This window comes from Medicago sativa, chromosome 6, assembly GCF_051527215.1.
Source record: "Medicago sativa cultivar Bolivia chromosome 6, Bolivia_mono, whole genome shotgun sequence".
NCBI lineage: Eukaryota > Viridiplantae > Streptophyta > Magnoliopsida > Fabales > Fabaceae > Medicago > Medicago sativa.
Window position 1 is genome coordinate 44,479,325 of NC_140754.1, and position 14,088 is coordinate 44,493,412.

The following is a 14,088-nucleotide window of genomic DNA, read 5'->3' on the forward strand; positions in this document are numbered from 1 at the left end:
TTTCAAATATTGAATGTCTTGATCTTAATTTATGTGATTGATTCAGCTGATGCACTAAATTTGGCAGGGCATGAATCTATTTTTACACTGCAATATTACGAGATCAGTAATGCAGTGTTTTTAAATAGCGATTATAGTGGCACTATAGTGAAGCGAAATTTGAATAAATCCCTATTGTTCCGTGATCGATATTTGGTACAAAGTATTGTTCCTTGATCGCTATTTGTTCCGTGATCGCTATCTGCTGCATTTGGCTTCTGTGTACAGTTCTTGCTGCTTTGCTGGGTGGGTGTGCCAGGTGTTATTAGTGCTTGGTGTGTGTGCGGGGTTTTGGCTGTTTTTTTGGTCTCGGTTTCTCAGTTTTGTTCGTTTTTGTTTGTGCTGTGGTCCCTATTGTGTGGGCTGTTTTTACAGCCTCTATTTTATCGTGTTTCTCTTTTTGCTCGATTGTACGTCTGATGCTTGCGGCGACGTTATTAATGAATATTTTAGCAGGTTAAAAAAAAACAGAGTGTAAGTGAGAAGCAAATATAGGAATTCATGAAAAAGAGGTTCACTACAGCTTATATGTCACAACAAGAATGGTAATTGGTGACCAACTATTTCTAGGAATTGACATAACTTGATTCATGAACCCAATCGTATTACTTCCTTAATGTTTGGTCTTTCCTCCTTCCCAAACCAAGTTCACTTATATAATGAATGAAAGTAACATTAAGCTGTCTGGAACAAAGCAACATTAACTATAAATGATTCAATTCTTAAACTTAGACTTCAAAGAGTAGCAAATCAGATTTTTCTGGTTGAATAACGTTAAAAAACATCAAAAGTTTGAAAGAACTTATTAAAAAACAAGAGAGAGAATATGAGCCAGAAGAAACTAGACATGTGTAAAAAGATTCATATCATTATTGAATTCCAAATACTACTATGATGACATAGAAGTAATATAAGACCTTTGTTAATCAGATAGCTGCAAGTAACTTGAACTATCTTATTAATAGCAGAAATAAGTTCTAATATTGAGAATGTTTCAAAAAAACTTGATGACACAATGTATATTTCAAAATCATAATCTTTTCTAGGAAAAAACCAAAACTGTGTTACACTTTTTTTTTACACCACTAACTGGTGTAATGATAACACGCAAAATACATTATCTAAATAGCTTAATTTCCATTTGTTTTAGAGTCAGTTAATAGGTGCTGCTGCTGGTGTGGTGTGTGTTTTTTTTCCTGCTAATTTTAGAAGGTCTATGTCAGATTTCTGCTGCCTTGCGGTTGGTTCTCTTGGTTTTCCATTCTGTTCGGTTTTGGAAGGGTAGGGGGCTGTGTGGTTCGGCATTCTATCTGAGATTGGGGAATTCTGCAGTTGGCAGCTGTGCTGCGTTTTTATGCTGGCAGCAGAGAGGGTGTTTTCATGTTCCAGGAATTCTTGTGATAGGGATTTTGAGGCAGGGGTATGTTTTCGGTGTTCTATTGTCCGTTGGTATACTTCGGCCTCATTATTTATAATTGTTTTGGGAGCTTGGGTTGTTGGGGTTCCGTATATTTGAGGCGCCATTTGTATTCGTTCTTTGTTTTTACCGTGAGTGTTTTGCGTCTTGCAATTCTCGTCGAGAATAAATTGGCCGTTTCAAAAAAAAAGTTATTGTGTGTTGCACGGTTATTGCTGGTGTTTTGTTCGTGTTACAAGTACTTGAGTGTTAGAAGCAAAAACGGAAGAAAAATTCTAAAAAATCACTTGTGACAGGCACTGAAGGATCCATGACGGCCGTCATGCTCATAGCCGTCACCACCAATTCAACAGTTCAGGGAATCAAGTCAACAACAGCCTGACAGGCTTCCGTCACACAAGCTGACGCCCATCATGGCGCCGAAATGCAGCTTTTCCAGAATTCTCTTAACAAACTGCCTGCGATCCAACAACTTTGGGCACTTATTCTGCACGATTCTGGGAACATTCAGCTTATACATGTTGGTCGATGCTCCTTAGAGAAAGAACTATGAACAAGTTTCCAAATGGTTTTCAGCCTAACGGTAGTAATGTGATTATATCTGGTAGTAAGCTGAAAGAACCATTACTCCTTAGAGAAAGAACTATGAACGAGTTTCCAAATGGTTCTCATAGTTCTCTAAGCTGAAACGGTAGTAATAGTTCATAGTTCTTGACCAATTTTTCAAATGCACTTTTCCAAATGGTTTACCAAGTTTATAGTTCTTTCTCTAACGGTAGTAGCCTGAGCTGCACATTAGGCTTATTGATCCTTGTATCTTGGATACCAACTACCTATTTTGAATGATTTCCTCCATCCTTTCCAAGCACCCTCTCTTTTATTTCATTATTATTAGCGTAGAAATCCTGTAGAATTCTCACAAACCAGCCTCTCACTTTTCAAAAGTATTCACGGCTCCCTCTCCTCAATATCCAACTCAAAACAATTTTCTCAATTTATCGGGCAATTCATTGTATCTGTTTCTGTCAATTTTGGTTTATCCCGAAACTCTCGATCCTTCGTCATATGAGAGCGGCTTTGAGATGGTTTAGAATCGTAGCTTAGAACGGAAAACACACAAGGTAAGGTCACTTCCCTATACAACTCAAAATTAGACATTGGATTAGAAGTCTGTAAAGTATTTATATGCTTTGTATGCTAAAAAGAGAAATATATTAATTTTAAAAATAATAATATAGTACCTGAAATCCTTGAATAAATTAATGAAATTCTTATTGTTTTAGTATATACGTGAATATATTACTTCCTGGAGAACAATGCTTTACGGTGAATAGATTCATGTAAGTTCAACGTGGAGCATATATATGTGACTATATTTCTTGGAGCAAAATGCTTAAGTCTTATTATATTTTCCAATACGGTTAAAAAGATTTGTAACAAGCTAAATTGGAAGTATAGGTATAGTTAATTGATTATTGTAGCTAACACAGTTAGGATGAATTAAGTTGATGAACAATGAAATTTGCTTATTATTCATGAAAATATATGTGTGGGTAAAACTTATTATATGGACTCTGGATAAAATTTTGATTTCCTTTCTATGTGAGGGTATATGATTCGGGCTGTTGAACATATATTTGATACTATTATGGAACTAAAATAATGAGAAGTGAAATAAGACTTTTGTGGAAGAATTCTTTTGTCATGTGCATGATAATGTGTCATTACTTTCTGTGTGGTTGCCTATATGGCGGGGATTGCATTTATTTTCATTATCATGACATGGCATATGCATCTTTGTGGTGCCCTAGTGGCGGGTCTCAATTATATTCTGTGTGGTGCCTTAGTGGCGGGTTGATTATATCTGGATCATAGTTTTAGGAGCATGCATACACATGCATTCGATAAAAGTTCATCAAGATTGAGTCATCTTCTTGAAGAAATTATGCGCAGCTGTAAAAGAAAAGAAAAATAATATTACTGAAGGGATCAAAGCTTAATCTTGCTATTTTTATTTATATATGTAAGCAAACTATAAAAATTTAGTGTGGTGAGTAATGTTTTTATTTTACCAATTCTGATGAATAACCTTGATAGTTAATGTCAGTGGTTTCACTTCCTTTTTATTCTGTTTTTGCTTAAGGTCATATAAATAATGCAAGGTAAAATTCTTCTGTGTGTGTTATGTTTATTTAATTTACTCTAAAGTTTTATGAAAACAATCTAATTTTTAGTAGAAGGGTAGTGTATGTATATTTTCTGAATTTTAATTCCTTGTTTAGTTTTAATTTGTTGTGGTTGGAAGCTGACCCCTTACACCAACATTTTTAGGTACCAAAGAAGAGATGTTTATGCTTTGAAGTTTTGCTTGAAGTGTGTACGGGGACAAATTGGGTTTTTGATCGAATCATAATTTTAAAAGTAATTTGAAGGATATTTATGTTAAGAATTTTTGTATTGATTTTTACCAAGAATTTACTATTGATGTTTAAAAGAAAAAAAAAATAGTAGTGATTTTCTAATAAGAAAATAATATTAGGCGTAATGCCTTGGAGCAAAATCTGGGGCGTTACAAGAACAATCATATTCTTGTAGGATAGATAGAGGTAAAAAATATCTTGAAAATGGTAAAATAGATCTTGGAAATCTTGCTAATGCAAGGATATATGCTTTAGATATGAGCGCATTAGTTGCTGGTGGCAGGGGAGATTTTGAAGAGAGGTTGAAGGAAGTTTTGAAAGAAGTGGAAGAAGCTGGAGGAAGGGTAATTCTTTTCATCAACGAAATCATCTTGTTCTTGGTGCTGGTAGGATTGAAGGATCCATGGATGCTGCTAATCTTCTCAAACCAATGCTTGATCGTGGTGGATATCTTAGATGCATTGACACTACAACAATTGAAGATAACAGGAAGTATGTTGAAAAAGATGCTGCATTTGAGAGGAGGTTTGTATAGGTTGATGTGGCTGAACGTTTCAAATACCATTAGTTTGCTTCGTGGAATAAAAGAGATATACGAGGATCACCATGGTGTTATAATTCAAGACAATGCTATTGTTGTTGCAGCTCAATTGTCTAGTCGATACATAGCTGGTATGTTCTTTTAAACTCTATTGACAAAAGAACATGCCAGCTATGTATCGACTAGACAATTGAGTTGCAGCAACAATAGCATTGTCTTGAATTATAACGTCATGGTGATCGTCATATATCTCTTTTATTGTATGAAGCATACTAATGGTATTTGAAACACTAGGTTCAGGCCACATCAATAAGTACAAACATCCTCTCAAATACTGCATCTTTTTCAACATACTTCCTGTTTTCTTCAATTGTTATTGCGCCAATGCATCTAAGATATCCACCATGATCAAGCATTGGTTTGAGAAGATTAGCAGTATCCATCAATCATTCTACCAGCACTAAGAACAAGATGGATTTCATTGACGATACCCTTCCTTCAGCTTCTTCCACTTTTTTCAAAACTTCCTTCAACCTCTCTTCAAAATCTCCCCTGCTCTTAGCACCAACACCTACGCCCATATCTAAAGCAAATATCCTTGCATTAGCAAGATTTTCAAGATCTATTTTACCATTTTCAAGATCTTTTTTACCTCTACCTATCCTTTTAGCCAACCCTTCATTTTCAAAAGCAGTTTTTCGAACACCTGGCTCTCCTACAAGAATAGGATTGTTCTTATTCCTTTTTGATAAAATCACGACCAACCTTTCTATCTCTTGATCACGTCCAATAACAGTGTCAATCTTCTCTGCTCGTTCAACCAAATTGCTATCATTTTTTTTCAAAACTTGAAAATTTGTGTCACCAAAAGCACTTTCAGATTCCTTCCCTTCTTTATGATAAAGCTTTTCAACTTCTGATTTTACCCTAGAAACAACGACACCAGCTTCAAAGCTTTTGTACATGTCGGCAGATATTCTCTTGAAGACTCAAAATGCCGATGTTCACCTAAATTGTATTGGTTCATTATTGATTTTTTATTCACTACTAGAAAATAGGGATTCCACATCAGAGATTTCACATCAGTGGGGCATATACCTGTTGTGAAAACGAATACGGTGGCAATTTTGAAATTAATAAGAATTTGACAATAGGTTTTCCCATCAGTGGGAATAATAGCTGAAGGAAAAACCAACACGGTGGCATTTTCGTTAATTGGGTGAATCATATCTCCCTTCAGTGATACACTGCCCGAAGGGAAAAGCCTTCACACTAACAATTTTTCTTTTCTTTTTTCTTTTTGATTGAACAATTTTTCTTTTCTATCTTCGTTGAAAACGTATTTCATTTTCCCCACTCACACAAACCCTAACCTTGAAATCCAGTCAGATCTTCTCAAACAAAAGACCACACCTTGAAATCCAGTCACGATCTTCAGCATCATCGCCGCAATCTCCGGTCACGATCTCCAGCATCACCGTCGCGATCTCGTTACGATCTCTGCATCACCGTCGCGATCTCCAGTCACGATCTCAAGCATCACCGTCGCGATCTCCGTTCATCACTGTTGCAACATTCGGTCACCGCCGCTCCTTCTATGTGTCTCACGCCGCCGTTACTGTTATCGGAATTCCCTTCGTCACCGCCACTTCTACTAGGTATTAAATTCATCTTCGTCAATTTTTTATTCCTTCTTGTTTTCCTCTTTCATTTTTCTTCCATTCCTATCGAAAAATTCACTTTAGATTTGATTTTCCTTGTGGGTTCTCTAGTTATGTGCTTCTGTGTATTTGATTTGCCTCATGGGTTCTCTTGTTATGTGCTTCTGCCTTATGTGTGTTTGTGTTGGTATATCATTTTGGATTTGATTTGCCTCATGGGTTCTCTTTGATTCATTAAAAACTGGATGCTTTTTATTAATATTGTGTGTTGGGGTTTTGGGTTCTGATTTGTGAACATGAGGTGTTTGTGGTAATGTTGAGCTGAAAGTGGTTTGTGCATAGTGTACAGTCATAATATAATTATCCTAGTGTACAGTCTGCTGAAATTGAGTGTGATAATAAGCTTGAAGTACATCAATTATTCTTGAAAATAATGCCAAACTTTACAAAATTCATGAAAAGCTTTCAAGAATTGATCAACAAACCCTTCTATATTGTTATTTTAACACAATTAAATGCGTACATTTGATGAACCTGTCAATCACATCAGACTCATTTTAATATTATTAATCAGTGCATATTTAGAGGCTAAATTTCACACATCTTTTCATATTTAGTGGCTATATGGTTGCTATGCATGTTTGCTCCTTTATGACATAATTTATCTAAGTTGTAATGTGGGTATTATATTGTCCCATTGACTTTTCGGTGGTGATGTGCGGATGGGGAAGAGTGTGTGTTTGTTTTATCTGTTGTCAGCTGGGCGCAACTTTGCTTCTGCTGATGTTTTGCGGTTTTTGGTTTTATGTGGTTTTGCCTCAGCTACTGTTGGCACAGGTTTAATAGTCGTGCGGGAGGTTTAGCAGTCTCACTTTTGGTAGGCTAGTGGCTGTGTTTTTTTCTCTGCAGCAAGGGGTCTGTTTTTGCTTTTGGGAGCTGGTTTGTTGTCTTGTTTTTTAGGTGGTTTTGGCTGGACGTCTTTGCTCCCTGCCTTGTTCTTTGTTTTTGCTAGGTTGCCTAGGTTCCTTGTGCCTCTCTGTTGTGTTGTTTTCCGGTTCCTTCAGTTTGTATGAGGGGTTGTTAAATTGAATAATATTAGTCGTTTGAAAAAAAACGTGTATGAAATAAGTTAAATTGGTTGTTTGTTTTCTGCTAAATTTTAGTGTAAGATGACTTGGTTTTAAGTCAAGAGCATCAACAGTATTGGGTTCTTACATAGTGTTTTGTTTCAATCTTGTGATTTCTGTTATCGACACAGTATATAACTAATAAGATAAACCAATTTCTAACTAGTGAAAATAATCTGCAACTAATCTTTTATATCTCTAATACACACAAGCATATCTCTAACTAGTGTAAATATTTGTTGCACATTTGATGGGATTACTAAAGAGGTGCTCTAGAAAAGCATGGTCTGATAGTAGAATAGTATTCAATCTAATGACTTCAATACAAGTAAAACAACAAGAGTGGCTAGTAGTTTAGCATGGTCTGATAGTATCATAATATTCAATCTAATGTCTCTTATTTTGTTCTGGTATAGTATAGTTCTATCGGTTGCTGATTTTTTATCATTCAAAAAAGTGAATTTACCTAGTAGTTTAGCATCTGATCTGGTATAGCTTTATATTTCGAGGTGTTATTGGCTTGGTGTTTTGTTTTTTCTTCTTTTCAATACTTTGGCCATTTGTATCTTTGCTACGTATACCTTTAGCATTTCTTTTGCTTGGGTATTTTTATTGAATAAATTTCTTTTGCCTATTAAAAAAAAAGTAAAACAACAAGAGTGGTTCAAATGAGATGTTAAGACGCAATAATTTATATCTGTTATTAGTAAATGTTGGAACACTAGTCACCAATAAATATTTGAGTCAATTGGATAATAGCCACTTAAATCAAATTAGCAATTCATAATGGCGATTATGAATTACCACTACCACTTAAGACTAATGAATGAAATACATGTGGAAGCACTCTTCATTAATATCATCCTTCCAAGTTATAGAGAATAACACTTTTACTTCAAAGTTCTAAACATAAAGAGATGAAAAGGACTAGTATATAAAAAGAGTGAGAGATTTTACCAACAGTAGTGAAAATAATTTGCAACTAATCTTTTATATCTCTAATACATACAGCATATCTCTAACTAGTGTAAATATATGTTGCACCATTATCAATTATTCATTTTTAATTGTGTTTGAACTCAATTATTCACATATATGTTATTGGCTCCATTTGTTTTAGCTTTTTTTAGAAGAAAAAAACCACTTTTCTCATTTTTAAGTGTTTGTTTAGGATTTTTAGAAAAATCATTTTATCAAAAAAATCTATTTTGACTTTAAAATGAAAAGCTATTAGGATTAGCTTTTCTCAAAATCTATTTTTTTTCAAACATAAGGAGGTAAGACATGAACTAATTAAACATCATTTTTTTCGAAAAAATGATTTTTTTTGGATAGTAAACAAACACAAATAAATAGCTTCAGATTTTCTTTAAAGCTAAAATCTATTTTCGAAAATATATTTTTCTTTAAAATCTATTTCCTTCAAAAAATAAAAAATAAGCTTGCCCAAATAGTTTTACAAATGCTGATGTCACTAGATAAGTCAATCCAAAGAGGCTATATTGTGTGTGTCATGCTCCACTTGGTTTTCTTTCCAAAACTTGTTGTCCTGATAAAACTTGTAATCTCTAGGAACTAAGCTCAGGTTACTTCGGAGACACTCTTAAAATGATCATTTGTTCTCTTTAATAAAGAGTAATATAGTCACGTATGTATGATTTTTATACAAAAATATGTGAAGATATTTGATTAATTAACTAGAACTATTGGATTTATAGTTATAGATAATAACTTGAATTATAATTATAACAAATAGATACACAAGAAAAAGCTATTCTTTTGTGATGTGACAGTCTACTCAGAGATGTAGGTACATTTATGTTATGTGTTATGCCTGTATGGTAATACTATTCTTTTGTACACATTCTGATTTTCATTTTTCTTATAATTTGAGCCTTAAACCATGTCAAACTCTTATTTTAGGCTCGTAGAAGGAAGTTGGGTTTGCTAGTGGATGATGATAACTCCAATTCAGTTGAAACGACTTCTCTAGAAAATACTGAAAGTGTTCCCACTGTTGCGAAGACTAATAAAGGTATTTTTATCTTACATTTGCTGCAAATTTTGTTTAGGTCAAATATTTTTGCGTTACTTAACTGCTTGTCTTATATTCATCATGTTTTCATGTTTCTTTTTCCATAGATAGTTCAGATAGGGCCTTTGCTAGTGAGTTGGATCAGGTTATTGCAGCTTCTAATGTCATACTAGAGGTCCTTAATGTCCGGGATCCCTTGGGTACTCGTTGTGTTAACATAGAAAAAAAGGTGAGGAAAGCGGGAACTGATAAACGTCATGTATTGCTTTTGAATAAAATTGGTAAGTTTCTTGATCACCTTCTTCTCCCCTTTTCCCATCTTACCTTCGAGAAGAATTCCCTACTGTCGCTTTCAAGTGCAGTACACAACAGCAAAAATCAAACCTAGGGTGGAAATCTTCTAAAAATTTTAAACCAAGTAATACTTTGCAATTAAGTGATTGTCTCGGAGCTGAGACACTGCTCAAACTATTGAAAAATTATTCAAGAAGCAATAGGGTAACAGAAGATTACTTTTATGTTTAATGTTCTTGCTCCCTCTCTACTTTTTATTTTCGTATTTCTGTGATGTTTGCAAGTGTTCTTATAAATATGGTTGAATTATAGTTCACTTTTTCTTATAAGTTTTCTGGCTGGCGTGAAGAATTTGTTGACATGATCAATGGCAGAGTATTCTGCCACATGAAATTAAATTTGATGAAAAACTTCACTTTTCAAATTTAACCATTTGATTGTTTTAGTTTCTTAACTCCTGCATTATTCATTCTGCAAACAGGAGGTAATATCCTTAGATAATGAGATTTCCTTCAATGAGGCTATCATCGAGGAAAGAAAACAAGGCATTCAAGAAATCCAGCAGCGGATAGGTGAAGTAAATGAGATCTTCAAAGATTTTGATGTGCTTGTTCATGAGCAAGGAGCAATGATTGGTAATTTGTCCCCTCCCACCCTTTATTTTGATGTGCTTAATTTTTTTTTTTTACAGTAGTTAGTGGATGTTAAGAATTTCATTTTGTATATGATATTGGGTCCAACATTGAGAATTCTCATGAAGCCGCTGCCCAGGCAAAACCGCAACCTGTTCAAGCTTCAAAGACACAAAGATCAAGTTCATCTTTGGTATATATAAATTTTCATTTTATAATTGGTTTGTTGGTTTTTAGTATTCTCTTCCTCCCACCACATTAATTTAGGTGTGGGAATTCTTGAGTAGATATAGATGTCATGGCTTAGTGAATTGAAACCTTCCATGCATATTGTACTTAACTGAAATCATAGTATATGGTTAATAACTTTAGGAGTTAAAAAGGGGTCATACACAGCCATGAATCATTGATAAGTTTGTTTATTGCAAGGGACTTGTGAGTAGTTAAATCTTTTCACTTCTTATATTTTTATTATTCCTTTCTTTTATTTGTTTTTTGTTTATAATGTTTGTTTGGTTCTGGTTTTGTACTCTAAATATTCATATTTTTATTATAAAATGAAAGAATATAGTTTCAGGCAGATTTGGTTCAAATAATATAAATTTTCATTGGTTGGGTGAATTATATTTTTTTTAAAAGGGAGAGATTTCACATCGGTGGGAAAGATGCCAGATGTGAAATATACATATTTCACAACAGTTTCTCTGCGACAGCCGATGTGAAAACCTCTGCTTTTGGTTTAATTGATAATATTTCAAATCAGTGATTTGCTGCCCGATGTGAAAAAGAACTTATCACATCGGCTCATTACCCGATGTGAAAAGTTGTGGACATTTAACCTCACCTTTAGTTACATCGGGTGCCACCCGATGTGAAATGTATGAATAAAATTGCTAAGAGAGAAGCAAAAATAAACCTTTGTTGTGACAAACTACAAGATAAAGTAGGTAACTATGGTTGTAAAAAATCTAGAAGAAGGAAAAGAAAGGTCTTTAGAAAGATTGACCGATCAGAATATAGAAGGAAAAAGAAATTTCCTAAGAAATTTAATAAACAAAAATATTTTAGGAGAAAGAAAAAATATCCTAAAAAGAATTCATGCCCCAAAGGCAAGAAAACATGTACATGTTGGTTATGCCATGAAGAAGGACATTACGCAAATGAATGTCCTAAGAAGAAAGAATCTAAAAAAGAAACCTTAAAATTAATCTGGCATGTAGGTTTCGAACCAATAGAATCAGACATAGACTCTGATGAAAGTAGTATTTTTGAATATACTACTGAAGAAGAGTTTGAAGAATGAGTAGGAAGATCCTAAAAAATGGGAATCCTAATTCAACATTTATTCAAATTATCTTAAATAAAAAGAAAATCATGGGTTACATTGATACTGGTGCAACTCTATGTTTTGGAAGAAAATCCATATCCAAAGATTGGATTGAATTAAAAAAACCAAAAGAAATAATAATTGCCGATAAAACAAAGCATAAGATATGATTTGTTTTAAAAGATACTTTCATAAAAATTGAGGATAAATATTTTCATATAAGATCAATTTATGAACATGATTCTGGAATAGATCTGATAATAGGAAATAACTTTCTAAAGTTATATAGTCCTTTTATTCAAGAACTTGATACTATAACATTAAAATGGTTTAATGTAAATGACCCAGAAGAAAGTGAACTTGTCACGACAAACATTATAACAAAAAATGAAATTTTAGGAGCAATAAAAGAAAATCTCAATGTACTTAGATGTATGTGGGATAAGAGAAAGTTTTACTTAACAACTGAACAAAATCTAGGACATCATTTAGATCAAGTTTGTTCTGAAAATCCATTGGATTCTATAGTAAATAAAATATAGGATTTAATTGTTATAAAACTAAAAGACCCTAAAAAGGAAGTTAAGGTCTTATACAAAATCCCTTACTCAGCTGAAGATAAGGAAGAATTTAAAAAAGAAATAGCAGAATTATTAGAAAAAGGTCTAATAAGTGCTTCTATTAGTCCACATTCAGCGCCAGCTTTTTATGTTAGAAAACACAATGAGATAAAAAGAGGAAAAGCTCGAATGGTGATCAATTATAAAAAACTTAATGAGGCGACTATAAGTGACTCTTATAAGTTACCAAGAAAAGATTACGTTTTTGAAAAAATAAGAGGATGTAATTGGTTTTCATCTCTAGATGCAAAATCAGGATATTGGCAGTTAAGGTTATCAGAAGAAACAAAACCATTAACAGCTTTTAGTTGTCCAGAAGGACATTTTGAATGGAAAGTTTTACCATTTGGTTTAAAACAAGCACCGTCAATATATCAAAGATTTATGGACAATACTCTTAAAGGTCTTGATCATATTTGCTTTGTATATATCGATGATATTTTAATTTTACTAAAGGAAGTAAAGAACAACATATTAAAGATGTTATGACTGTTTTAAACAGAATAAAAGATAGAGGAATTGTTCTATCTAGAAAAAAGTCAGTACTTTTAAAACAAGAAATCGAATTCCTTGGTCTTATTATAAGAGAAGGAGGAAAACTCGAGTTGTCACCGCATGTTCAAGAAATTTTTTTGCTTTTTCCTGATCAATTAGCGGATAGAAAACAGATCCAAAGATTTTTGGGATGTTTAAATTATATTGCTAATGAAGGATTTCTTCAAGATTTAGCAAATGATAGAAAAATTTTATAGAAGAAGATATCTGAAAAAGTGTCATGGTCATGGACACAAAAAGATACTGAGGCTGTAAAATCTCTAAAAGAAAAATTAAAAGTTTTACCACAACTATACAACCCGACAGAAAATGATTTTTTGGTTGTAAATGTTGATGCAAATCAGTTTACTTGGGCTGGAGTTATGAGAGCTCTACCTAATGGTAAACAAAAACTAGGATTAAATCTCAGTGGATATGTTGAGGATGAAACCCGACAACAATCCTATAACATCAGTTTCAACTGATACAAAACTTGATTATTCAAGTAATAACATCCGAATTAAGGATAAAGATCTTGTTTTATGCAAGTACGTTTCAGGTTCTTTTAAAGATGCTGAAACAAGATATCATATCAATGAGAAAGAAACTCTTTCTTGTTTAAAAGTTTTAGAAAAATGGAGAATGGATTTAATTCCATCAAGATTTTTATTAAGAACTGATTCAACTTATGCTAGTGGATTTTGGCGCTACAATTTAAAAGTTGATCATAAACAAGGAAGACTTGTTCGATGGCAAATGCGCATCCAACAATTCTATCCTTATATCCAACTAATAAAATCAGAAAACAATTGTTTTGCAGATACATTAACTAGAGAATGGAGCAAGCACTGAAAGTTCTCCAAAATAGCTTAAAGCAAAAGGATGAACGGATTGAAATCCATAGCCAAAAGCTGAAACAGCTCTCTTCAGAGAGGGGGAGATGATTAAAATGATCGAAAGTCTAACTAAGATCATAAATGTTGAAACTCCAACAAAAGAAGATTCAACAAAAAAGACTTTGAATGAACAACAAAGTTTTTCATCAACATCTTCAGCAGGCTTTATGCCAGAAGAAGATACGAAAAAGTCATGGGCTGACAAAGTTGAACAAGAAGATGAAGAGCCAAAAAATGGTTCAGACCAACCAAGCGATGCCGTCGATCTACAACCAGCAAAAAAAGTGTATGTCATCTTTGATGGTCCAATGAAAGGCATTTACAGTAATTGGGCAATTGCAACCTCCGCATTAATGGCAAAAATGTCAGACACAAAGCTTATCCAACAATGGAAGAAGCAAAAGAAGCTTACAAGGCTTCCTATAAAGAGATGATCATTGCTAAAGAAATTGGTCAACCATCAAAAATGGAGTCAAAGAAAAAGATCTCAGTAGGATCTATAATAAGCCTCCAAAAAGAAAAAAATAAGCCAAAAACCCTTGATG

At 33.5% G+C, this 14,088-nt stretch overlaps 1 long non-coding RNA gene across 2 annotated transcripts; it reads left to right on the plus strand.

The window, feature by feature from the left end:
- The first annotated feature begins 5,754 nt into the window (after positions 1 to 5,754).
- Positions 5,755 to 10,482, plus strand: LOC146915401 (uncharacterized). Of its 2 annotated transcripts, XR_015013329.1 has the most exons (5): positions 5,755 to 6,075; positions 9,129 to 9,240; positions 9,348 to 9,521; positions 10,016 to 10,169; positions 10,226 to 10,482. It is a non-coding gene; the product is annotated as an uncharacterized LOC146915401 (long non-coding RNA). The 2 variants fall into 2 exon arrangements; XR_015013328.1 differs by lacking the exon at positions 10,226 to 10,482 and having other exon boundaries at positions 10,016 to 10,215.
- Positions 10,483 to 14,088: the final 3,606 nt, after the last annotated feature.